Here is a 14964-nt window from a genome sequence, read left to right on the forward strand (position 1 = left end):
TTGTGGTGGGGATAAGATCATTCCCCGCGACCCCATTGAGTACCATGGATCTAATGACATTTTATAGGAAAGTCTTTCATTTGATACTCATGGTCTTATAGTAACAGTGATAATAGCCAAAATTCAAATTCTTACCATGTGCTAAGTATTTCACCAGTATCCTTTCAGTCAGTTCTCACAAGTTTGTGAGATAGTAGGGTACATATAGTATCAAGTTTTTAAAATATTGAATTTAAATTTATGGAATGAATGAATGCATTGTGTACCATTTTGCAGATAAATAAACCGAGGCTTAGAAGAATTATGAAACTTGCCCAAGGTAACACTAGTAGGAAGGGATAGAGCATGGAAACACACCTAATTTTGACTACCTCAAAGTCCATGCATGCAAGCACTATATTACAAGATTTTCCAATACAGCTTTTACTTTATCTGTAATAAAAACAAACAAACAAAAATAACTGACATGAAAGTTAACCATATGCTGAGATTAAAATATCAGAGAGTCTGAAAGGCTGAATATTTTCTCTCTAAGATCAGGCAAAAGGCAAAAATGTCCACTCACAGAGCTGTTATTTAATATACTGCTAAAATTCTAGCCAGTGCAATAAGGCAACATAAGTAAATAAAAAGCATCCAGATTGGAAAGAAAAATAAATAAATAAAACTGTCCTGATTAGTAGATCACATGATTGCCTACATAGAAAAGCCCAAAAAAAATCTACCAAAAAAAACCTCCTAAACTAATAAGTGTGTTCAATAAGGTCAACAGGATACAAGATAAACATACAAAACTCAATTCTATTTTTACAAATTAACAATGAGCCAAAATTAAAACAATGTCATTTCTAATCAACAAGTATGTTTTTTATTTAGTATTTCATTATAAATAAATAAACACTTAAAAGTAATTCTAACAACTATGTACAGAACGTGTATGGGAAAGCCACACAATGCTAATAAAATAAACAAAAGAAGATTTATAACTATAACTACAATATGTATTTTTATAAATATTTATACAAATTTATAAAAATTTATAAATAAATAAAGACCTATTTGTTCGTGAGTTGAAAGAGTCAACAATAAAGATTTCAATTCTCTCCAAATTGGTATGCAGGTTTAAAATACATCTTATCAAAATACCAGCAAGCTTTTTAAGAGAAGATATAGAGCAGGTTATTAAAAACTTTATATGGACAAGCAAAGGAAATAGAATAGAACAATTTTGAAAAAAATTAAGTGAGAAACATCAGTATAGACTGATGATTTCAATATAGTTCTGAAGACTGTGTGGTATTAGTAGAGCATAGATGTATAAATCAATGGAATAGAACATGGAACCCAGAAATAGACCCATACAAAAATACAAAGGTGCAGAAGCAATTCAGCTGAAGAAAAGATGACATTTTAAACAGTAGCAAGAACAACAAAAAGGAATCTCAACCTAAATCTCAAAACTTATATAAAAAATTAATTAAGATGTATCATAGGGTTAAATGTAAAGTGTAAATCAACAAAAATTTTAGAAAAAAACACAGAAGAAAAAAAAAAGAAAAAACACAGAAGAAAATCTTTAAGATCTAGACTAGGGGGGGCACCTGAAACACTCCATGGTTGAATATCTGCTTATGGCTCAGGTCATGACTCCGGGGGTCCTGAGATTGAGTCCTGCATTGGGCTTCCCGCAGGGAGCCTGTTTCTCCCTCTGCCTATGTCTCTGCCTCTCCCTCTCTCTGTGTCTCTCATGAATAAATAAATAAAATATTAAAAAAAAAAAGATCTAGACTAAGGAAAGAATTCTTAGACCTAACACAAAAATCACAGTCCATAAAAGAAAAAAATGATAATTTGGGCTTCATCAGAATTAACAACTTTTATAAAATGACAAGTCACAGAATGGAGAGAATATCTGCAAATCACATATCCAAAAAAGGACTAGTACCTACTATCTATAAAGAACATTCAAAACTCAACAATAAAAGAAACAACTCAATTAGAAAATAGACAAAAGGCATGAAAATTTGTTTCACTAAAGATGATGTACAGATATCAAATAATCACCTGAAAAGATGTTCAGTTTTGTTGACCATTAAGAAAATGCAAGTTAAAACCACACTGAAATACTACTGTACATTTAACAATTAGGCAAAATAAAAAATATTGACAAAATCAAATGCTAGTGAGGATTTAGAGAAACTGGTTCACTCGTACATTGCTTGTTGAGAATGTAAATGGGAGAGCCACTCTGCAAAGCAATTTGACAGTTTCTTAAAAAAATAAACTTGTAATTACCATGTGATAAAGCAGTTGCATTCCTGGGAATTTATCCCAAAAAAAGTGAAGACTTCTCTTTATATAAAACTTGTGTTTATATAAAGCTTGTATATGAATGTTTACAGCAGCTTTATTCATAACAACCAAATCCCAGAAATAACACAGAACCTTTCAACAGATGAATGGTTAAACAAAACTGTGGTACATCTATACCATGGAATAATACTCAGCAATAAAATGAACTAATGATACATACAAAAACCTGCATGAATACCCAGGGAATTATGCTGATGAAAAAAAAAGCTTATACCAAAAGGTTATATACTGTATTATTCCATTTATATAACGTTGTGGAAATGACAAAATTGTAGAAATGGAGAGCAGATCAGTGGTTGCTAGGGATTAGGGAAGGTGTTGGTAGAAGGAGGAAGAGTAACAGTGATCACTAAGGGATTTTGGTTGTGATAGAAATGTTTTCTATCTTGACTATATCAACGACAATATCCTGGTTGCTATCTGTAGTATAGTTTTTCAAGATGTTACCACTGTAGAAAGGTATATAGACTTTCTCTATAATATTTCTCATAACTGTATTTCTTACAATTAGAGTAAAAAACCAAAAACAATAAAAGAAAACTATGATTAAAAAATACCACATAGAGAAAAATTCAAAAAGTCTGGGACATTTGGATAAGTTTAATAATTGACAAGTCTTAACCATATTTTTTAACCACTTCAGTTTCAATGAAGCCCATGCAGTCATTTTCTTTCATTTGCCATTAAGATAAAGGACAATAATGTGGCCATGAAGAGTCTATCTTTCAAATGGAACTAAAGACTCCTAAACTCAGTAAATTTTACTAGGTAGGTATAAATTATGGGAGATTTGGCCTTGATTAAATTCTGTCTTAAGCCCCTGCTCACTCTTACTACAACAATCTGTTCAGTTTTTCTGAATGCTCCACAGTGATGGTGCCTGTATAGATTCTTAAAAACACTCATTTGTATGCAGAACTCAGTGCATATAGTAATCATAGCAGCAAATACATATCGACTAGCCTCTATATGTAAGGCAACGTGCTAGAACACAGTACCTTTTATATTATCATCTTGTCTTTTAATTTTTACGCTGTTTAATTTTTATTTGCACATACTTTTTAAAAAATTAAACAAATGGATAGCAAGGCCCTTAAGGTGAGTTCTTGTCTCTGAATCTTGTATGTGTATCATTATGACTCTATTATAATGTCTTATAAGCAGGAGAAATACAGCATGTTTTTCAAAATATGTGATTAATTATGAGATTCTCAACTTAGCTATTTACAATGCTTTCTCAGGAAAGGTACAGAATATATTGTGGGTTCTTGAAGGTGTGTTGTCACTAATATTTGACTAATTCAGGAAAGATCATATCTGCTGCCAAAATCCTTCTTTCACTTGTATCACATTTTGCTGCCTCCTGGGAACAAGAGAGTACTGGACAGCAGAAATACCTGCATGCATCTGCTGGAAGCCACAGATTAGCCTTGGGGCTGCAGTAACACTTGCTTAACTTAAAATCCACATCAGCATGTGGCTGTTTTCTTGCTGTTCTAGAATGGAGGGTAGAGAAAGGGAGCTGATAACCAGAAGTTTACTTAGCAGTAGGTAGCCAGAAAAGCACTAAGTAATAATGTACCAGAGATTTCAGAATATGTTTATTGTTACGTTGAAACAATTAAAAGAGGAAAAGCTTAGCGGTCAAATTATGAGCATTTGGGGAAGTATAAGATGAAAGAATGCTTATGGTTTGAGAATTTTAAAAATACTTTATGGAGAGAAAATAGAAATATTTATGCAATTAAAACTTGAAACCATATACAGCTCAAGCTATTACTGAGAGGAACCCCTGAGTTAATGGGATTTCTTCCTTTGAAATATTTTAATGATTCTAAGAACTGCCTTCCCAGTGTTTTTATGGTGAATTTTGTCAAATAATGCTAAACCAGCTTAGTTTCTAACCTTATTTTATCAATCAGGGAAGCCAGCTGTCTCAGAGCATCCCTAATTGATGATTGTTCAAACTATTGATTTTGCTTTAGACACCACTCTCAGCAATTTATCAGAACCTATTTGCAAAAAGTCTCCCAGAGTATGCTGCTTCACTCTAATTACATAGTAAATAGAGGCATAAATTTCAGAGAAACTATATGTAAAATTTTATAGCTGAAATGAAATTGCATTTACATTACAGAAAACAAAGAATGCGTTTAATTATTTAAAGAAAATGCTTAACAAAGCAGATTGATATACTATTCAATGAGATTTGTCTGCACCTGTAAAAATAATGGTTCTGACTCAGAGGATTAGTGGGATTTTACAACAGAAAGTTCAAACTTGTTCTTCAGCAGACCCGTTGTGTGGTTCCTGTTTATGAGCTTGGAGTCACCAACATACTACTCTTTTTCTACTTGCTACCTCTTGCTCTGCATCTTCCCAACGCCCCCATCATCTGCCTAGGGTTTAAGGAAGTCTTTCTGGGTAACTACAGGAAAAATAGGCTTGAGAAAAATGCATGACATCTGTGCTATTAACAATGGCTCCTTAAGCATCACCAGTCTTTAACTCTGGAAGGAAATCTTAGCAAGCAAAAAGTCATTTGTATGAGAGGAAATTGCTGATGGTGCATCCTTTTATTATGTCAAGGTATTTTTTTAAATAAAGTTGTTCACATAAATAAAACAGTAGCAACTAATGATTCCAAAACAATATCCCATAATTTTATATGTTGGATATAACTTTTTTTATATCAGCCAGAAACTTCCCTTGGCTTCTATGACACTATTATCTATGATTTTTTTTCTCAAGAAATGGTGAGTTAAGCCATCCTGTCCAGAGTATACCAGTGATTGAAATTTGACCAATATTAGAGTTTATCCAAAGAGCAAATGTAAGGTTTTAGTCATTAATATCTCTACAATTAAAAATAATACTTATTTTCATAATTAGTTACATTTAAGCAAAGTTATAAATCAAAATAAGTATTTTTTTTTACTTTTATGTTGTATATCTAGGAGGAAGGAATCACTTTGCTTTTGTTTTTCTAAATAAACTGACAAAATTGCTTTCCTATTCTTTAATTATTTTAATTTTTCTTCTCTGAAAAACTTTGAACATCCTTACAACAAACTCAGACTACACTCAATAGATTGCTTTATTAAAGATCAAACACAGCTAAATGTAGAGACTATTTGATGGAGGTTTCTTGATCCTAGAAAATAACAATCTTATAAATATAACTTGGGTCTTTCCCTCTTTCTTTCTTTCTCTCTCTATATACACACATATATATTTAATTTTTAAAAATCATTACCAGTTTGATTCATATTTAATTTGTAGCACTTCACAATTAGTAAAACTATTCTACTCCGTTTTAGCAAAACTATATTCTATGTTTGAGAAGATTCATTTTTTTGTTTTCTGTTTTAAGAATCCTTATGGTATTCTTGTGCATTGTTTCTATTCGATTGAGGTATTTACTGAAGCATTTTTATAATCTGTAATTTTTTATTACTTTTTAAAATGCTACCATTCAACTGGGAAGCAACTCTGTGGCTAAGCTCATTTGTAATTTTAATGAGCATATACTGTATATTACCATCTCTATGACTATTAAAAAAGGACATTGCTCTTTTTAGGTATGTAGAATATTAGAAAAAAATGCATCTAGATTTTCTGAGGCGATAGCCATGCAAATTCCTCACCTACTATCCTGGAGTCTTGTTAAAGACGCTAAGTCAATTTGTAAGTTTTCATTATGCTTTGGGGATTGGAAGAATGTGCAACAGTATTCTGTTACTTCAAGCTCTCTGTTCTCGCTCCCACAGGAGATCACTCAGAGCTTCTGGTAACATCCAGAAAGTATACTTTCCTGGGAAATCTTCCATATTGATGCTACTTGAGACTATTTAAACTCTGTGTATGACACATCTCTCAACTTCCATAAATTATCTCTTTTTCTTAGGTTGATAAGCCAATGGCAGTTATTTGTCCATCTCATCCTAGAAAGACATAAATGAGTGGTTTCTAAACACCATGAATACTTCAGGTTTTTTTTTTTTTTTTTTTTTTTACTCCAGGGGTTTAAGAAAAAGATATACAGTTAGTGTGATCAAAATGGACAAAGACTAGTTTTGTCAAGGCAATGTGTAGAGCAAAACATGCATCAATAAATACAGAGGGCCTTCAAATGTGGCTTCCCAGAGTCAAGCAAGAGGTTGTTGGTCCCAAGTAAAAAAGGCAGAAAACCTCAGTTTTTGTGTCCACCTGAGGGCACATGGGGTCATGTGAAGTAGTTAAGTAGCTCCTGGCACAACCTGTTAAGAGAACTACCATTCTCTTTGTTCCAGTCTCCTGCACTCTGACCTGTGTGTGTGTGTCTATTTGAATGTGTCCTGGAGGGATAGTACATGTAACACATATAGTAAAGCATAGTGGCTCTTATAATATACAAGGCTTCCATAATATGTTTGATTATTTTCTTTTTAAACCTATGAGGGGTCATTACTAAATTTGTGTTGCCACAACTTATAAACTCTTCATATTAATATTCTTTCTCACAGTTTATAGTACATAAGACTATGAGCTCCTAATGGACAAGAACTAAGTTATATGTATTATCATATCCTTAGTTAGCCTGCCATGGGCATTAACCAAACAAGTAATGAATAAATAATGTTCATAAGGAACTGTAAATTACCGAGGTCACAATATAGGATCTGGAGTCAAACTCCAGACTGCGAACTATTGGCCCATATCGTGTTCAATAAATGCAACTAATAAGTTACTAACTATAGATACACAGTGTTTGCCACTAACTAAACTTTAACCCATTGTGCTAAGCACCCCCACAATCTAGTCTCCCATATATTTCCAGCTGTATCTCTCACTAGTTTCTTTTATGTCTGTTCACATTAAAAAAATATAGAATTCTAGTGCTTTTGCTTATGGTTTTCTCAGTCCAGAACATTCTTTCCCCATAATTCATGTCTTAAAATCTATCATACTGTATATCAGGTCAACAAACTGGCCTGTAGCCAAATCTGGCCCTTCACTCATTTTCTGTCCAGGCCACAACTTGGATATTACATTTTTAAATAGTTGCATTTTAAGTGGTCATATAAGTGCCCATATAGTATTTTCAATGTTGCCCGTTGGACTGCAAAACCTTAAATATCTACTTTCTGACCCATTATAAGAAAAATGTGCTCATCTATGCTTTAATTCCAGATTAAATGCTACCTTTCTCATGAAAACCATCTAAAGTCTTTCAGGTAGGGGAGAAAATGTCTTCTTTTAAGTATCTTCAATAGATTTTTAAGCAGCCAAAAAACATTGCTTTGCTTTTCTTTACACATAAAATGCTTGTGTTTCTGCAGGTTTTAGACAAATATGATTTTCGTATGTCATTCTTGTCAATGAAAATAAACCGAGAGGAACCATTTGAATATCATAACTATTAATTCATAGATGTTATTGGTAGGTGACAGGAGGAAGTGAGTGTTTATAAACTCTTGCATATCTGGCATTTATATAGTATTGTTAAAACTAGGCCTAGAATTCAGAACATTATTAATATGTTTTACATATTTTTAATGTAATAGTGCAACATTGTAAGAAATATTAGTATTTATGAGTGTTTTTTAATGACTTTGTGTGCTTTTAAGAATATATAAATCTTAAAAGCTCTAAAGGTGTAAAAACAGCTGAACCATTTAAAAGAACTTTGAGAAACCACATACAGAGTGTAACAATATTTAACAATAACAATATTAAAGGAATCCAAATAGAGAATGACCCTAAAATCCCATAAGAGGGTGGGAAAAATGAACAAGCAGACCACAAAATAAGTAAGCTAGTAGAATATGAGAAGAACAGGGAAATTCCTTAATATTGATCAAATAGAAGAACTGGAAGTCAATACAACAAGTTGCAATCATCACAGAAGGCCTTAATATGGAAAATAATGTTACAACTAAGAGATGTTGAACACATCAAATAAATATATGAAATCTTGTAGTTACAGAAAAGTTTTCTTTGGCCTCATGTCACACATCTACTCTCCCATATAAAGGTGCTCATAGGAGATACACTCAAGAGCAAAAGCCTAGAGAATCTAAATAAGAAAGCAACTGAGAAATGGCATTTGTATTTGTGGCATCAATATCCATTCACTGCTTGGAAATGGCCCATATGAGTTTCAAATACAAAACTAGAAAAAAGATAATGTGTTAATATTTTATTAATAACTATTAAGACTTACTGCAGCAACTTTTATTACTAGAGGATGAATAAGTACTAGAATTATTTGCTAGGCTTTTTCCCCCGCTATGATTTTGAGGTTTTTCATGGGCAGATAGTATGTATTATTTATTTCTACATCCTGTCTGCATCATTTTTGCATAAAGTAAATATTCAGTAAGATTTTTTTAATAAGTTTAAGTATAAAAAATGAATTGATGAATTTTTTTAAAGCTTTTCTTTATTTATTCATGAGAGACACAGAGAGAGAGAGAGAGAGAGAGGCAGAGACATAGGCAGAGGGAGAAGCAGGCTCCCTGCAAGGAGCCTGATGCAGGGACTCGATCCCGGACTCCAGGATCAGGCCCTGAGCCAAAAGCAGACGCTCAACTACTGAGCCACCCAGGTGTTCCGAATTGAATTTTGTACGAATGTCTTACCACCCTTTTACTAAAATTGATGTATGGAAATCCTACAGATACGTGAAGGTAGCAAGGCTTAAAAAGTTATATGGTGCTTCTTTCCAAAGCTTTAATTTAAAAAAAAAATTCTGGCTAAAAAAACACATAGAAATAAAACAATTATGTATTATGAAGTAAAGTATAAAAATTTCATTAACTTTTAAGTTGAGTAACAAAACTTCATATATATATATATATATATATATATATATAGTATGAGGCCCTTTTTTTTGGTAATTAATTACTTACAGAGATACATTTCAACTATCCTCTGCCATTAGGGACATTGAAAATGGATGTTTTGTTATGAGGGAGAAGAAAAAGACATAGAGATCAAACTATATGTTGGTTTAATGAGTTTCAAAATATGAAGTCCAAATAGAGCTAAATGTGATATGTAGTTTAGGACTGTGGTATGTCAGCTTTGCCATAACAGTACCTAGAGAGACACAAGTTGGTCCTGAGGTCAGAAGGTCAGAGTCCTTGAATTGTTGATTAAGACTCAGCACTTTTTATTAACAGCTATCTTTGAGCCTTGGCAACATTTGGGTCAACTTCATTTTAATAATTAAGTAACCAAATAATGGATGGATAATGGCAAAGTAGTTAAGAGTTTGGGCGTCAGATATATCTAGTTCAAGTCCTGTCTTTGTCAGCTAACAAGAATTATGATTTTTGGCAAATTATTTTCAATAAACCTTATTTTTTCTTCATGGGTAAAATGGCTTAATAATCATACATATATATTAAAAGAATGTAAGAAATAGAAGAAAGAACAGGTGTAGAGGACTTAGCGCTGTACCTGGCTAAAGTAAGCATTCCATTAATTTTACTTATTAGCATTAAAAAAATCCCTGATGAGGAGAGAGTAGTCATTTCTAAATAATCTGCTAATAAATACTGGTCGCTTCTTTAGAAATGTATGGTTTCCTTACAGCAGCAGTGTTTTCACATAAAGTTAATGAATGCTTAACAGCCTTTGCGATGCCTCCAGCTAATGTCTGACCTACTTATTAGGAAGGAAGCGCCAATAATCTGGGCCCTTATAAAGGCTCTGTTTTTCCTGGACTGAGAAAATTGTATAATTGCTACTTTATATATTGCTATAGAATAATTTCAATTATATGAAAGTACTACAATCCTTAAAGTAGTTAATTGGTTACTTTTCCTAAATTTATCCTTTCTAGATCATTATCTCAAATGCCCAGGAAATAAATAATAAATGTGCTTATAATGTGGATATTATCATTAACAATCATACGTTAGAGTATCTAAGATCAGGTTTTTTAAAGTTACAAATAAGACAAGACTAAAATAAAGTAATATAATTTTATGTTAATTATATAATATAATATAATTCTTTTTTTTTTTATAATATAATTCTGATAATACAAATCTTTAGTGGCCTATAAATTCTAGAGTGTCAATGAGGTCGTAATCGGATTTTGTAGTCTTCTATTCTTGATATCACATTTTAGAAGGGAAATTGACAAAATAATATCCTCTGAGGAAGAGCAAACAGAAGATAGAAGTTTGAAGGAAAGTTCATATGAGGAATGAGTAAAGTATCAAGACTAGGTTAAAAGATTTCTCAAAAGCCAGGAGAGATGCAATCAAGGTTGATAGACAGTTATGGAAGAGCATAAAGAATTACTGTGATTCCAGAAGGCAGAACAGGGACCAATAAATAAGCATTACAAGTACCATTGTTCATAAATTAGATAAACAGTTTAGGAATAGTTTCGGGCTTCCTTCCTTGTAGAATTCCATTAGAAGCTAGATAATGATTTTTCTGTCATGTTCAGTTGCTACTTCATTGGAATGATGGGCTGCTAAGAACACTGCTCATTTTTTTAGCCTCTGATTTGATGGTTCCAGAGCATGAGGCAATTGAAGTTCATATATTTCTGCACTTGAGTGTCTTCAGATTTGTAAAATAAAAAGTGTTAGAGTGGGAGTGCCCTAATATCTGAGGATTCTTTCCAAATGTTATGATTCTAAGGATGATTATTTTCTGAATTTTATTAAATAAAAGGTAAATTTAACCACTTTCAAGGTGGTGGTCTTAAATTTCAATGAATATACAAAAAAAAATCTGTTTCAATGAAATAATATTACCATTATTGGTGTCCAGTCTTTGAAGCTGAAAAATAAATTTCATTTAAATTAAAATATTTGAGTAAGAACATATTTCTGTCATGACAATTTTCTCTTCAACACTGCCTATATGGTTTTATTTGAGATTAATGAAGAGAGATCAGTGCTTGAAAAATTTTCCAACACAGATACTTTATATTGTTAATAGGAGTTGTAGTTAGGCTGTCAGGTAACTGCACAACAGTATTAGGTAATAATAAAAAGTTATAAATGCAGAGTTCATGTTTCAGGAAGATGGAAATTTCATTAAGACTCTATTTCCATTATCAATTATTAAGTAAATTCACCAACTGTTTTCTTCTTCTAACCTATTCAAGACAAAACCTTCTCAGAGGAAGAACATCTTTGTTATGCATGAATGGATTTTGAAATAAAGCACCCGAAGCCCTTTTTTGTATGTTGAAGATTTCTTAGAGATTGTATCTGAATAATTATGCCACAAAGCTTTTTGTTTCCAGAAAAGTGCAAGTCTACACATATAGTAAATTTTCAGAGAACAAAAGTATGCCAGAAAAACATGAAAATGGTTTTTACTTTGAGGTTTGTAATAGCAATCATCTAGGACTATTTTGCATTCAATGGATTTTTAAAATATCTACTTATTATTTTGAAGTCATTTAAATATTAATTCTCTCCTGAAAAGTTACATTCCCTGTGCATAGTAGTACAGCATGCATTTTCTTGTTTTGGGCACTGGTAAACTAGGAAATTCCTTATGTGAACTCAATAAGACAATGGTAGAACCGGAGAACAAATCCTGGCCCTTAATTTTCCAGTTCTGCATTGAATTGAAAGTCTTCTTTGATGATGAGTTGTCATTGAATCTAGTACCAAAAAAAAAGTAAATAAATAAAATAAAAATAAAATAATAATAATTAAAAGGTAGAATTTTCAGATGTTTGAACTCAGAATATTCAAATTAAAATGGATTCTACTCTCCTTTTGTTGCGTCAGCAACAGAGCATAGTTAAACATTAAGCTGTATTTGCATTCACCAATAAAATTATACAGCAATAATAATATATTCTATGTAATGACAGGATTATTTGATTTCATGTTTACTCATATAAAGTAATTAATATATTCCTAATATATTGGGCTGTTAGGTAAAGTCAAATAGTGCAGTAGGGAGTAAAAGAAAAAAAAAAAGGTAACTGCTCCCTCCCAATTTTATGTTCTTTTTTTTTTTAATTTTTTTTTTTAATTTATTTATGATAGTCACAGAGAGAGAGAGAGAGAGATTGGCAGAGACACAGGCAGAGGGAGAAGCAGGCTCCATGCACCGGGAGCCCGATGTGGGATTCGATCCCGGGTCTCCAGGATCGCGCCCTGGGCCAAAGGCAGGCGCTAAACCGCTGCGCCACCCAGGGATCCCCCAATTTTATGTTCTTATAGCACTTTAATAAGCTAAAGAGTTTGACCTTCAGCATAACTAGATGTTATTTCGCTCATTGCTCTCATGGATCTTTGGTTTGATTTGGGGCCCCTAGAGCATGGGGGCATTATCTTATATTTCTTTGAGTCTCTAAAGTCCTAGCACAATTTCTGGCCCATTATGATAATTTGTGAGGTTTTTAATGAGTTTCACAAGGCTAAAGCTTCTGCACATTTCACCATATCCATAAAGCATATAGCATAGTTAGCTCACGTATCAATGGAAATACTTCATAAATGTTTCTATGATAGGCTGTTTTAAAAAATCCTTTTTTTGTGTATAAAGATATGTATGAAATGAGGACTTTTTATGACTTATGCACTTGATTTTTAATTCTTTAGTAGGTCCTTTTCACAATTCAGAACTCAGGTGTCCTGTTACGTTCTTGAGGGCTATGTTTCAAGATTTTGTTTTTTAAGTAAACTCTACACCCACTGCAGGGCTCAAACTCACAACCCTAAGATCAAGAGTCACATGCTCCACTGACTAAGCCAACCATGTGCCCTGAAGGCTGTTTCAATATATAATATCTATTCTGTATGAAAGAAGCTAACAAGAAGCCTGGGTATATGTTACTACCATGAAGGAAATGTTTCTTTCCTTTTCACTTGGTCAACTCCTATTCTTTCCTCATATCTAGTTGCAAATGTCCCTTCTTCAGCAAAGCCTTCTCCAAACTTCCTGACAGGGTTCAATTCTCAAATGTACTCTCACAGCACTATGGATCTCTGCTCTACTGAATGACAATTTTTATCTTTTAGTATGTTTACTTATGTGATGCCTGTATTTCCTACTAGGCTCTTGGGTGCACCAAAATAGGGGTCATGTATGCTTTTGTACTCACTCTCTTAGCATAAGACCTGGCATGGAGGAGGTCCTCCATCAATACTCAATGAATGAGTGAACAAACAGAGAAGCCTGTGAAGACCCAAATAAGACTCACTTATCAGATAGGTAAATATAACAAAGCCTATATCATCTTCCCTCCCCAACACACACATTCCAAAAAGAACTGCACCATGAATAGCATTCAAGAGACAGCATATTGGGACGCCTGTGTGACTCAGTGGTTAAGCACCTGCCTTTGGGTCAGGGCATGATCCCAGCATCCTGGGGTCAAGTCCCGCATCAGGCTCCTTGTATGGATCCTGCTTCTCCTTCCTCTGCCTATGTCTCTGCCTCTTTCTCACGGTGTCTCTCATGAATAAACAAAATCTTTAAAAAAAAAAAGCATATTAAAAAAAAATAAATGATTCCTTATTATCTTGAAAAAATGCATTGCTTTTATGCTGAAGGACTGCTAAGTTAGAAACCGTTGTTTGAAGGGATAACATTATTCAAATACATGTTGATGATTTTTTATTTATTAAAAAGTAAACTATGGTATTTTTTTTCTGTATGCTCAAGACCAATTTTGAAATATGAATACCTACAAAATGTGGGACAGAAATAGCTTAGTGTGTTATTTTTTATACAAAATCTTAAGCAAAAGAAAATGTTTTGTCTCCTAAGCACATCACAGTTGTCTTAGTTTTAATTAGGAAAACTCAAAAGCAGTGCACTTTAATCTTATGATGTGGCTGAAAGAGCTGAGACTTACAATCTATCACACTAGCTTGGAGAAAGCACCTACATTTCTGAGACTTTAACTTATTCTCCAAATGAAGATAATAATAGTAATACCAGTTAGCAGGAGTGTATGATGCTTAAAAGAGATATTTCAAATAAAATGCTTTGTACTGCAGCTGCTTTATAAATACTAGTCCCAATTTCAGTACTTTCATAACAGGAAATATTTACTAAAAGTTGTTTTTCTCTCTATAGCAAACACATTGTTTTAAGTCTCAAAACATATGTAGACCTTTTGAAGAAAAATGTCAAGGGATTTGGATAGCACCTTTCACTACATCTTTGGGATTAACATAGCTGCAGATACCACTGAGTGATTCCTGTGTGCCAAGAGCTTTAATTCATTTAATCCTCATAAAAACCCAGAGTTATAATTGCATTTCACTTGAAAGAAACTGAGGCTTACAGGGCAAACCTGACTCCAACATCACAGATTTTAACCTTGTTTTAGTAGATTTCAGGCATCTGCAATGCTCAAAGCTCTGGGTTTAGAAGGTAAGGTGTTGGCCCTAGTAAAATTATGTGTGTGCTGCGTATATAGTTACGCAGATGATCTGTTGAAGTCAACAGAAGTTATTGGGGCAATTTTAATATTTTTAATGCACCAAGGTTTGAAGTCCTAAAGGCCCAATATGGTAGGTTATAAGCCCAACTCTGCTATTTGTTAGGAATCCTTGGATAATCAATCTAAAGCTGCATCTGTAAAATGAGGATAATAATGTGCAG

At 33.0% G+C, this 14964-nt stretch overlaps 1 protein-coding gene across 2 annotated transcripts in view; it reads right to left on the reverse strand.

Annotated features, from left to right (window-relative positions):
• The window catches only part of KCNH7 (potassium voltage-gated channel subfamily H member 7), a 478835-nt gene that overhangs the window by 272127 nt on the left and 191744 nt on the right, over positions 1 to 14964 (reverse strand). The gene's annotated exons all lie outside the window — the stretch shown is intronic.

Source organism: Canis lupus, chromosome 36, assembly GCF_003254725.2.
Source record: "Canis lupus dingo isolate Sandy chromosome 36, ASM325472v2, whole genome shotgun sequence".
NCBI lineage: Eukaryota > Metazoa > Chordata > Mammalia > Carnivora > Canidae > Canis > Canis lupus.